The sequence below is a fragment of the Oncorhynchus gorbuscha genome, unplaced genomic scaffold (assembly GCF_021184085.1).
Source record: "Oncorhynchus gorbuscha isolate QuinsamMale2020 ecotype Even-year unplaced genomic scaffold, OgorEven_v1.0 Un_scaffold_591, whole genome shotgun sequence".
In the NCBI taxonomy this organism is placed as follows: domain Eukaryota; kingdom Metazoa; phylum Chordata; class Actinopteri; order Salmoniformes; family Salmonidae; genus Oncorhynchus; species Oncorhynchus gorbuscha.
The window spans coordinates 33,294-45,723 of NW_025745427.1; the positions used below are offsets into that span (position 1 = coordinate 33,294).

Below are 12,430 nucleotides of genomic sequence, written 5' to 3' on the forward strand. Positions count from 1 at the left end.
TGGAATGTAAGTAACTGAGACTGATATGTATTCTAGACCATCAGAATGTGAAGTAACTGAGACTGATATGTATTCTAGACCATCAGAATGTGAACTGAGACTGATATATATTCAAGACCATCAGAATGTGAAGTAACTGAGACTGATATATATATATCAAGACCATCCGATGTGTGTTTTCTACTAGTATGGTATTTCCAATGAGGGCCATAACTGTCTAATTTGCCTTTTGTTAATACATATTTTTAAATATATTTATTGTCTCTGGAATGTCTGTCACCGCTTTCAAGCTTCAATGTATACTGAACAAAAATATAAACGCAACATGCAACAATTTCAACGATTTTACAGTTTGTTACAGCGAGTTACAGTTTGTTGTGACGTTGGCCTCTTTGGCTACAGCGAACACCCCTCCCTCTGCACCAGCCCTTTTCTATGCACCATCCCCCTACCCCCTGTCTCCTACACCCAGGCTGCTGTGGTCAGAGAGAAGTTGTAAATTCCTGGAGGAGATTATCTCCTCATGGCCACAGTATAGAGACAGAGTGAGTTTTCACAGAGAGAACAAAGGAATTTCTTCCACCTCACAGAACTTGAGGTCCGAACAACATTTATGTTCTGGAGAAGGTATAAAAGATCGGTGAAGAATCCAACTATGAATTGGTCAGTTTGGTACAATTTTGTGAAACTCATGGGAGAAAATACGGGCCCACATTACCATAACTCTGTTTATACAATAGCCTCAGTTATGAGGCTTGCATCTATTGCTGTACAGGATGAAAGATTAAACTATTTGTGGGATGCTATGTAATGTGAGAATTGTATTTCTGTGTAAAGTTTCACTTAAGTCACTGGCAAGCCCCCATGAACACAGTTGGGACCTGGCATCATGAGAGAGCCTTTTTCTGCTCTTCTGAATAAAACCCCCACCTTGAGAATTCTCAACAGACCATATTTCTCTCAATTACGAGAGGACAAAGGTTGCAGACCAGCTTGGCCTCGATAATGAGAGGGCCAAGGTTTGAGACCAGACTGCTTTTTTAACCATCCCACCCCCTGTTAAACTCTTACACTATCGCTGTGGTCAGAATAAGGACAAGTCTTTGATATTAATTACTATTCTGCAGCTAGGAAGAGTGAGTTTTCCTTGAACAAAGGAATTTCTTCCACCTCACATCCGGTCCGAAACATCTATTCTGGATAATGACATGAATTAATGTCAACTCTGAACTGGTCCGTTTGGTAACCACAACAACTCATGGGAGAAGGTGGACATACCATAACTCTGTTTAACAGAAACAAACTTTTCAACAGAGAATGATGAAAGATTAAACTGATGCGTAATGTAAATCTATATATTGATTGCAATTGTTCCCGAATGAGTGAGACCTTCATGTGCAAAGGATTAAAATTTAAATTTTTATAATATTTAACTTTGCGTCTCATATCAGTTGACCCCCACTTCCCTTTTTGTCCCCCAAGCCGCGATACCCGTTTATCCCACTAGGGAAACAGCGTTATCATTTCCTTGTAACGATCTACTGTTTGTTTATGCATTTCTGTGAATTACTTAGTTAAATAAATATTTTAAGACAATTGATGTATGGATGACTCATAGTGAAGACTGGGTTCGTGCAGATAACCAACAATTTTCGACGTTTGGAATGAGACTAACATGAGGTAAATAATGATTCATTAATCAAGACTGGTTGATCAGATATTAAAATATCTAAAAGTTATATTTGGAAAATTATAACTTTGTAATCTGAATATTTTCCTTGGTGCCCTTACTTCCTAGTTAATTACAGTTACATGATTAATCATTTTAACCTCTCTGGGAAATGTGGGACGGTAGCGTCCCACCCTGCCAACAGCCAGTGAAAGTGCAGGGCACCAAATTCAAAACAACAAAAATCACATAATTAAAATTCCTCAAGCATACAAATATTTTACACCATTTTAAAGATAAAATTCTCATTAATCCAGCCACAGTGTCTGATTTCAAAAAGGCTTTACAGTGAAATTGTTAGGTCACCACCAAGTCACAGAAAAACACAGCCATTTTTTCCAGCCAAAGAGAGGAGTCACAAAAAGCAGGGTCTTAGCCCTTCCCCTTCTATTAACACAATATAAGCATTATCAATTATTAGAATACATCAATCATTTTGTGCAGCCCCTATCATGACCCCAAGATGACCCCCATCATTACCTAGATTGTTACTTAACATTCATTGCTAGGAGGCGACATATCACAAAGGGAAGGAGGGGTGAACAATGCCCTTTTACTCAGACATTTCTGTGGAACTCAATCCAGTAATATGTGAGTTATGCTGCAGGATGAGTAACATGGAACTTGTAGAAAGCCAAGAGTAGGATTGCATCATCTTCTTGTGAAGCAGGAAGAGAAACCTTGTACCCACCCCAAATCCACCTGTTGATTTATATCTTATGATGGGTTTTCCTATGCAATGCTCTTAGGACTACCAAACAAACAGGTGGATGTACATCTCTACGACCTCTGTTGGTATGTAAGACAATATATATATATCATTATACTACTAGTGAAAGATCACATTTAGTCCTTTTTATTGCAGAAAATAAAGTCTACTCAGGAAATATTAGTTGTATCTTGCTCTAACAGGTTATTTTCATGTTAAGTTAATTATGACTGATACATTTTTTAAATATATTTTATAAAGCATAGAATAAGTTACACTGATCGATTTTGTTTTTGTCTGAAGCAAATATCCAAAGACTACAGCATTTCACAGGGTTAAATGAAATGAAATATTGATTTATTCTGTTTCCCTCTAGTTATGGAGAAAATGGAGCCTCAAAGGAGAGTGTACATATCTCTCCCTAAAAACACAGGACCGCTTTGGCCAAAAAGTGTAAACTGGTAAACAAACACTTATTTTTCTGACCATCCTAAAACACACTCACAGGTGTAGGATCTTAATTTGACCAGTTTGTCACAGCAGGAAAATAATCCTGCAGCAACAGGAAATGTGGATTATAATTAATGGACATTTTTAGTTATGCCAAATCAAGTATTTGATTTGTTGCAACAACAGGGTTATCAAATTAAGGTTCGATATCTGTAGTTCTTAGTAGCCTATGAATGGATGTAGTGTATTTTTCATAGTATTCCTATTACAGACACACAATATAATTACTTTACCATGATAACATTTTAAAATAAAAATATGAATGGCTTTATTTTGTTTCTGTTGGACAGGATCACGGGCTCGTCATTAAGGATCTCAGCACTAACATAAATGAAGGATACCTACAAGCTTACTTCCGACAGTGGGGCAGTATTACAGCATGCACGGTAGGCTGATTTAAGTCATATCAATTATTGTAATATTAGCCTCACGTGGATAAGGCCTAAACCATACCTTTTTAAAGGGGCAATCTGTAGTTTTAAACAACATAACATCCACCCCTCCACCTTTTTTTACACTGCAGTCAGTGGAGTAAAACAAGCTTATATTTTGCATTCTAATGGGGTAAGACAGTAAGACAGTTGAACTAATCTCACAAGGTATTTATAAGTTATATTCCTCAAGAGTCAATGGCTGTATATCAGTAATTTAAAAGTCCATAAATGGATGTAGATATTACAGATTGACCCCTTTTAAAACAACGTATTTTCTTGGATTATTGGTGTTTTTATTGGTTATGGTGATGGTCCATCCTTTGAAAACAGATCAAGAAGACTCCACAGGACTCTGACTCAAAGAGTGCCAGTGCGTTGGGATACGTGGGTTTTTCCTCTGAGGAGGAGGCAGATACGGCAGACTGGGCGGGTCCTCACTATATAGGAGGCATGGAAGTGGAGGCCAAGAGAGTTGTCAGTCTGAAGGTAAATCAAAACAGAGCATTGGGCAAAGACTTGTTGAATGAATCAGCAATGTTTCTATGTCATAACAACCACAAAAGTAAATATGATGATGTTGAATCAATGTGGAAAACTGATTGGATTTACAAAAAGTCATCAACATATGAGAATATCATATTTTTTCACTTCAATCTGCTGACTTTTTGTTGTTGTTGTGATTACACATTGGAAACATGTTTTAATGAGTGTTGTGTTGACATGGTTGTGTGTAGGTTGTGTTGACATGGTTGTGTGTAGGTTGTGTTGACATGGTTGTGTGTAGGTTGCTTTTATCCAGCACATGCAGCCAGGAAACATGTTTTAATGAGTGTTGTGTTGATATGGTTGTGTGCAGCCAGTCTTGTCGATATGTCACTGTCTGGGTCACAGGTCTTTCAGCACCAGTCAAGTCTTAAGTCTCAACAGGGCGAGTCTGAGTCAAATCTTAAGTCTCTCTCTTCATAAACAGATGTGTTCTGATCCATGCAGGGTAACATTGCGTTGCAGGTTAGACTCTTCTAGGTCAAAGGTCAATTTGTTTAAAAATATATATACTTTGATTCAATACTTGACTATTATTACACAGAGTCAAGTCTAAAGTCATGTGCAAGAGTCCAACAGAAGTGTCACTGTTTTTGCAACTCTTTTACCATGCTAAAATCTAATCTTTCATATAGATGGATGACCCAGAAGGTTGAGGTCATCCCAGCCAGGTCTATCTGCAGACGTGACCATGGGGCTGTTCATCAGTTGAGCATCTTGGAGAATGTATCAGACGCCGGATGATACTGTACATACGTTATTTAAATTTTAAAAAAGCAATTTTGGATGGGATACATGGATTATTTGTTGAAAAATAAATGTAGATTATAATTTTTTTCTATGATTTGGTTTGATTGTAAAAATTTGTTTTCAGATGTCTTATGTACCTTGATTTACTGATTTGTAATGAAATGCCAATTGTTTTCAATGTTGTGAACATTATAAGGCCTATGTTGCATTAACTTTTAGTAGAATCACCGAAGATATTACTAGAAAGGGACATTTCCTAAAGAAAATGTGTGTTTGCGAAGATATTACTAGAAAGGGACATTTCCTAAAGAAAATGTGTGTTTGCTAGAAGTATTTATGATAGTGACAGCAATAGTAGCAATGATTGATTGATTGATTGATTGCATTTATAGGGCCCTGTAAATCTGCGGTATGCAGAACACTGACGGAATCCAGACATTAAAACAGAATTGAACAATGTTCAAAAATGTATATATATTTTTTATTTTACCTTTATTTAACTAGGCAAGTCAGTTAAGAACAAATTCTTATTTTCAATGACTGCTTAGGAACAGTGGGTTAACTGCCTGTTCAGGGGCAGAACGACAGATTTGTACCTTGTCAGTTCAGGGGTTTAAACTTGCAACCTTCCGGTTACTAGTCCTACGCTCTAACCACTAGGCCACCCTGCCGCCCCTCCACTCTAACCACTAGGCCACCCTGCCGCCCCTCCACTCTAACCACTAGGCTACCCTGCCGCCCAGTGGTTATTGTAAGTATCAACAAAATGTAGCCTATTGAAAATGAGTACATTTGCCCAAGTTTATCATGTCATAAGACATGAACACAATGCATCAGTGATTCATATTTTCTGCAAACTTCTAGAGGGCGATGAGAATTGCATTCGCCATCACACTGCCCTATCCAATCTGGACAAGAGGAATACCTATGTAAGAATGCTGTTCATTGACTACAGCTCAGCATTCAACACCATAGTACTCAACAAGCCCATCATTAAGCTTGAGGCCCTAGGTCGACGGGACCACAGTGGAGAAGGTGTAAAGTTTTTAAAAGTTCTTCTGCGTACACATCACGGACAAACTGAAATGGTCCATGCAAACTGACAGTGGGGTGAGAAGGCGCAACAGCGCCTCTTCAACCTCAGGAGGCTGAAGAAATTTTGCTTGTCACTTAAAACCCTCACAAACTTTTACAGATGCACAATTGAGAGCATCCTGTCTGGCTGTATCACCGCCTGGTACGGCAACTGCACCGCCCATAACCGCAGGGCTCTCCAGAGGGTGGTGCGGTCTGTACAATGCATTACCGGGGGAAAACGACCTGCCCTCCAGGACACCACCTACAGCACCCGATATCACAGGTTTGCCAAAAAGATCATCAAAGACAACAACCACCCGAGCTACTGCCTGTTCCCCCCACTACCATCCAGAAGGTGAGGTCAGTACAGGTGCATCACAGCTGGGACTGGGAGACAGAAGCTATTTCTCAAGGCCATCAGACTTTTAAACAGCCATCACTAGCACAGAGAGGCTGCTGCCTACCTGCAGACTTGATATCATTGGCTACTTTTAATAAATGGATCACTAGTCACTTTAATAATGGCACTTTAATGTTTAGATTATGTTTACATTTTATACCATCTATTACATATTGCGTATGCCGCTCTGTCATTGCTCATCCATATATTTACATATTCTTATTCCATTCCTTTATTTAGATTTGTGTGCATAAGGTAGTTGTTGTGGAATTGTTAGATTACTTGTTATTGCAGATGTTGGAACTAGAAGCACAAGCATTTCACAATAACATCTGCTAACTATGTGTATGTGACCAATAACATTTGATTTGATTTGAATTCCTTGTCTGTATGTGTGGTGCGCAAGCCTGACCACTTTGTGTAGCTGTTAGTGAGGATTCTAATGAAAAGTGTTCTGGTAGATTGAAAGGCTTTCCCATAAACCTTTGCAATTAGATGTTAACTACAAAGTAGCCTATGCTTACCTTACTAATCAATCAGTGGGTATTTGTTTTGCAAACTCTGCCATCACGTGTGCACTACAAAAACACTTCTAAACTGCCTCTTGCTACTGTAGGTGCACACTGGAATTAAAGGGTAAATGCACCCCAAAATCAAACATTTGCAAAAGAAATCCAGACCTCAAAAGTGGTCTCTTGATGTTGTTTTGCTTTGGACTTAGAACATCAAATTGTATTAGTCACATGCGCCGAATTCAACAGGTGTAGTCCTTTGAGTGAAATTCTTACTTACGAGCCCCAAACCAACAATGCAGTTTACAAAATACAGATAAGAATAAGAAATAAGTAACAAGTAATTAAAGAGCAGCAGTGAAATAACAAATAACAAGACTATATACAGGGGGGCACCGGTAAGTTGAGGTAGTATGTACATGTAGGTAGAGTTATTAAAGTGACTATGCATAGATGACAACAGAGAGTAGCAGTGGTATAGAGAGAGGGGGGGGGCAATGAAAATAGTCTGGGTAGCCATTTAAATAGATGTTCAGGAGTCTTATGGCTTGGGGGTAGAAGCTGTTTAGAAGCCTCTTGGACCTAGACTTGGCGCTCCGGTACTGCTTGCCATGTGGTAGCAGAGAGAACAGTCTTTGACCATTTTTAGGACCTTCCTCTGACACCATCTGGTATAGAGGTCCTGGATGACAGGATGCTTGGCCCCAGTGATGTACCGGGCTGTTCGCACTACCCTTGTGGATGGAGGCCGAGCAGTTGCCATACCAGGCAGTGATGCAACCAGTCAGCTCTCGATGGTGCAGCTGTAGAACCTTTTGATGATCTGAGGACCCATGACAAATATTTTCAGTCTCCTGAGGGGGGATAGGTTTTGTCGTGCCCTCTTAACGACTCTCTTGGTGTGCTTGGACCATGTCCAATGTAGTTGTCTTCTATTAAAACTTTTTTATCTTCTTCTTGATAAACTGAAGGGAAAAAACGGGAGAACGGAAACCTTAAACGAAATGGAGGAAACGGAATTTGGAAAAAGACCAATCGGAATCAGGCAACAACAAAAAATACAGATTTTACAGTGCCCAACATTTATATAGTGCCTTTCCAGATGATGACAATAATTTGTGCCAGAACACTCACCACAGCTGGAGAGGTGAGGAGTGATACATGCCAATTAGAAATGAGGGGAAGGTTAGGTGTGCCATGATGGAAATGTACATGTTAGCAGATGCCCTTATCCAGAACAGGCGCAAATAGGGTTAAGTGCCTTGTTCAAGGGCACATCAACCGATATAACCTCAGGGATTCAAACCAGCAACCTTTCAGTTACTGGCCCAACGTTCTTAACCGCTAGGCTACCTGCCGCCCGGATTTAGCCAGGACACCAGAGTTAACACTCTTACGATAAGTGCCATGGGATATGTAGTGACAGAGAGTAAGGTCACACGTTAAGGTTTCATCCGAAAGAGAGCCTCCTACGCAGGGAAATGTCACCATCACTTCCCCTAGGGCATTGGGATTTTGAGACTAGAAGGAGGAGTGCCCCCTACTGGCCCTCCAACACCACTTTCAGCAGCATCCAGGGACCGACCAGGAAAGACCCTGCTTGGCTTCATAGGCAAGCCAGCAGTGGGATGCATGGTGGTATGCTCATGGTACTAATTGGGTTTTCATAGGCTATGGGTTCTGGACAAACTGGTTAGGTAGTGAAATATGAAGATCTGCTCTACTGCTTTGGTTGAAAGGGCATATTAGCTTTCAGATGTTGCTAGTTGTTTGTTTTAATGAAATGCTGACTGTTCCAAAACCACTAAGGATCAATGTATTTTTCCCCATGTGGACCTTATCCATACTGTGACCATGATCATTAAACATGTGGGTTGGTGATTCTGGGTAAGGGCCGATACAGCTTAACATGTAGTTCTTCACACCTGTGTGTACTTGGGCAGAGCCAGATTTTTTTTGAACAATGTGCGCTCTCTGGTTCATGCAGATTCTCTTCCCATTTGTGGTGAAAGCAAAGAATAATCACGTTGAAAACATCAGAAAATGCCACTGTTGGCTAATTTGAAAGACCAAATGCATAAGTCAAACTGCCACACTACGCCACCCCAGGTTTATACAAGAGCATGTGGTGCTCTGCCTAACACACATACAGGTTGTTAAAGAGCATGGGGTGCTCTGCCTAACACACATACAGGTTGTTAAAGAGCATGAGGCGCTCTGCCTAACACACATACAGGTTGTTAAAGAGCATGTGGTGCTCTGCCTAACACACATACAGGTTGTTAAAGAGCATGGGGCCCTCTGCCTAACACACATGGGGCATGCTCTGCCTAACACACATACAGGTTGTTAAAGAGCATGGGGTGCTCTGCCTAACACACATACAGGTTGTTAAAGAGCATGGGGTGCTCTGCCTAACACACATACAGGTTGTTAAAGAGCATGGGGTGCTCTGCCTAACACACATACAGGTTGTTAAAGAGATGGGGTGCATGGTTGTTAAAGAGCATGTGGTGCTCTGCCTAACACACATACAGGTTGTTAAAGAGCATGGGGTGCTCTGCCTAACACACATACAGGTTGTTAAAGAGCATGGGGTGCTCTGCCTAACACACATACAGGTTGTTAAAGAGCATGGGGTGCTCTGCCTAACACATACAGGTTGTTAAAGAGCATGTGGTGCTCTGCCTAACACACATACAGGTTGTTAAAGAGCATGGGGTGCTCTGCCTAACACACATACAGGTTGTTAAAGAGCATGGGGTGCTCTGCCTAACACACATACAGGTTGTTAAAGAGCATGGGGTGCTCTGCCTAACACACATACAGGTTGTTAAAGAGCATGGGGTGCTCTGCCTAACACACATACAGGTTGTTAAAGAGCATGGGGTGCTCTGCCTAACACACATACAGGTTGTTAAAGAGCATGGGGTGCTCTGCCTAACACACATACAGGTTGTTAAAGAGCATGTGGTGCTCTGCCTAACACACATACAGGTTGTTAAAGAGCATGGGGTGCTCTGCCTAACACACATACAGGTTGTTAAAGAGCATGTGGTGCTCTGCCTAACACACATACAGGTTGTTAAAGAGCATGGGGTGCTCTGCCTAACACACATACAGGTTGTTAAAGAGCATGGGGTGCTCTGCCTAACACACATACAGGTTGTTAAAGAGCATGGGGTGCTCTGCCTAACACACATACAGGTTGTTAAAGAGCATGGGGTGCTCTGCCTAACACACATACAGGTTGTTAAAGAGCATGGGGTGCTCTGCCTAACACACATACAGGTTGTTAAGGTTTGGGTTGAGTGGCAAAATAAACAAGTCTATAACAGTTTACGTGTTTTATTTCTCCTTCACCATTAGTATAAAACCTTAATCATTCAAGATTCTCTATTTTTAGCCTGGTTAAAGTGAAGGAGAACACAGCTAATATACAATAAACAAAACAAATTAAAAACAGGTTCATGTGTAGGTTTGACGGAATCACTAATTACACATTTATTTAACATATCAATATGACATCAAACAGAACCCAACCGCTCAGACAAGCTCCAGCTCTCCGTTTGTGTCCTAAAAACAGATTTTCACCAAGTAAGCAGCTTAATTTACCCTGTCCCGCAGCTCAATTTTCCCTGGGTAAGGGTTATTTTGTGCCACGAGAAGTTTTTTTTAACAAGCTATGTTTTCAAAACTGTAATATTTACATTAATTCTGATTATTTCCTGGGATACACATCATCCTGAAAAATATGCAAATATATTTGTTATAAAGAATACTATGTTTCCCTTGATGGGGTGATGCTGAATGCAAAAAAAACGTTGCTCGACTTACCCCACTCTCCTCTACAATAGGAAATAGACATTTACTGATAAAAGCGAGAGCACAGGTCTAACTGTAGTCAGATTAGCAAGGAATTGATTGACCTCTATCCATGGTGCTGAAACTCCACTATAGCAGTCATTTGCTTGTCTGGTTGTTTAGCGCAACATGCATGGGATATTCACCAGTCAACACAATTAGCGGGTTATTAGCTAATGAATTCCATTTTCACTAGGCTATAATATCCTCAAAATATCTTACCAGTCGGCCAACAGTGCTTCATGGGCCTACATTAAAACTAGGCTACATACAAAAATAGTTTGGACTTTGAGAGAACTTTGAGTTGATGAATTTGCAACAAATACAACAAGAAACAATTATATTCCTGTGTATATTTTAGATGGTGTATGATAATTGGTGGTTGTGATTGCTGTGATCTATTTGGCCAGTGTAATTCCCCACCTCTAATACAGCATGTTTATCTGACTGGTTGTCCTTGGGAAAGCTGTCTTGTGGATTATTTTATGACTTTACAGGAGTAGAGACATTGTACCCCCTACTGGCTGTAAAATGAAACTCAACCATCCCTCGCCTCTCTCTCTCTCTCTCTCTCTCTCTCTCTCTCTCTCTCTCTCTCTCTCTCTCTCTCTCTCTCTCTCTCTCTCTCTCTCTCTCTCTCTCTCATCTTTTCTTTCTCTCTTCTCTAACACTGTGACTTTTCTGTGTCTCTGAAGGTGGATATGAAGATCTTTCACTACAAGGTTCACCTGTCAGAAGAGGTGTCAAGGGCAAACATAAAATTCAAACCCTGTCACACCTACCTGGTAAAACCGCTGCTGTAACACACACACACACACTGAAACACACTCACCTCTGTATCCCACTGGTATCACCACATATTTTCAATGTGGATAATTGGGTAGTATTGGGTTGAGATGTTAATCAATGCGATTGCCCACTCAAAAAGACAGCTAAAAATGGGTTGAATTTCCAATGTTGTAATCACTGCTTTCAACCATCTAAAAGCACAACAAAATTCCAATGGAAAAACAATGTTTGATTTTTGGTGTAGTTGTCACCCAAATATCTATCACTGCGCTTTCAACCATTTAAAACCACAGCAAAGTTCAAATGGGAATACAATGATATTTTGTTTATTTATACAACAGATTAATGTGTTATCACTGTGCTTCATTTATTAGCAGAACCAAATTACCTGGATTGCAGTTGAAATGACATTAAAAGTGCACATGATCAATGCCATTTGAAATTTCCACAGATTTTTTTCACGTTTGTGAAGATCTCCACAAACCTTCAACGACCTACTGTATGTATGCTATCTTCAACCTGCACACTTTATATGATTACATAAGAAGACATGTATAGTTACAATAACTATGGGTGCGTTACTCATTTAAGGTTTATTGTTACATTAGTTTGGAAGATAGCCTTAACTTTAGGCTCTTTACTGTATTACAAAAGTATTATTGAATTGTGTTTGGTTGACAAGGCAACCACATATCAACATGTAAAAGAGATGTGTCTACTGCATGGATAGTTCCATCTGAGCCACTAATAGCACTTTAACTTGTATTGTTGGTTGAGTTGGAGACGTTAATCCAACATGTCATTTGTTAACTTGTCGAAAAGTTAATAGGCTATTTATAAAAATAAATAAAAAATAGGCTATTTATAAAAATAAATAAAAATAGGCTATTTATAAAAATAAATAAAAAATAGGCTATTTATAAAAATAAATAAAAAATAGGCTATTTATTGTATTTCAAACGTGATATTGAGTTTGATTGAAGGAGATTTATCTTCTGCTTGGATAGTTTCATCTGTTAAAACTGTAAATGCACTTTAAACTAGCAAGCACACACATTTTCTTAAGACATTTACTATATTCCACATTTCTATTTGGTACTATTTTTCCTTTGG

At 39.7% G+C, this 12,430-nt stretch overlaps 1 pseudogene; it reads left to right on the top strand.

The window, feature by feature from the left end:
* The first annotated feature begins 2,816 nt into the window (after positions 1-2,816).
* On the top strand, positions 2,817-4,581 carry LOC124018950 (annotated as a pseudogene).
* Positions 4,582-12,430: the final 7,849 nt, after the last annotated feature.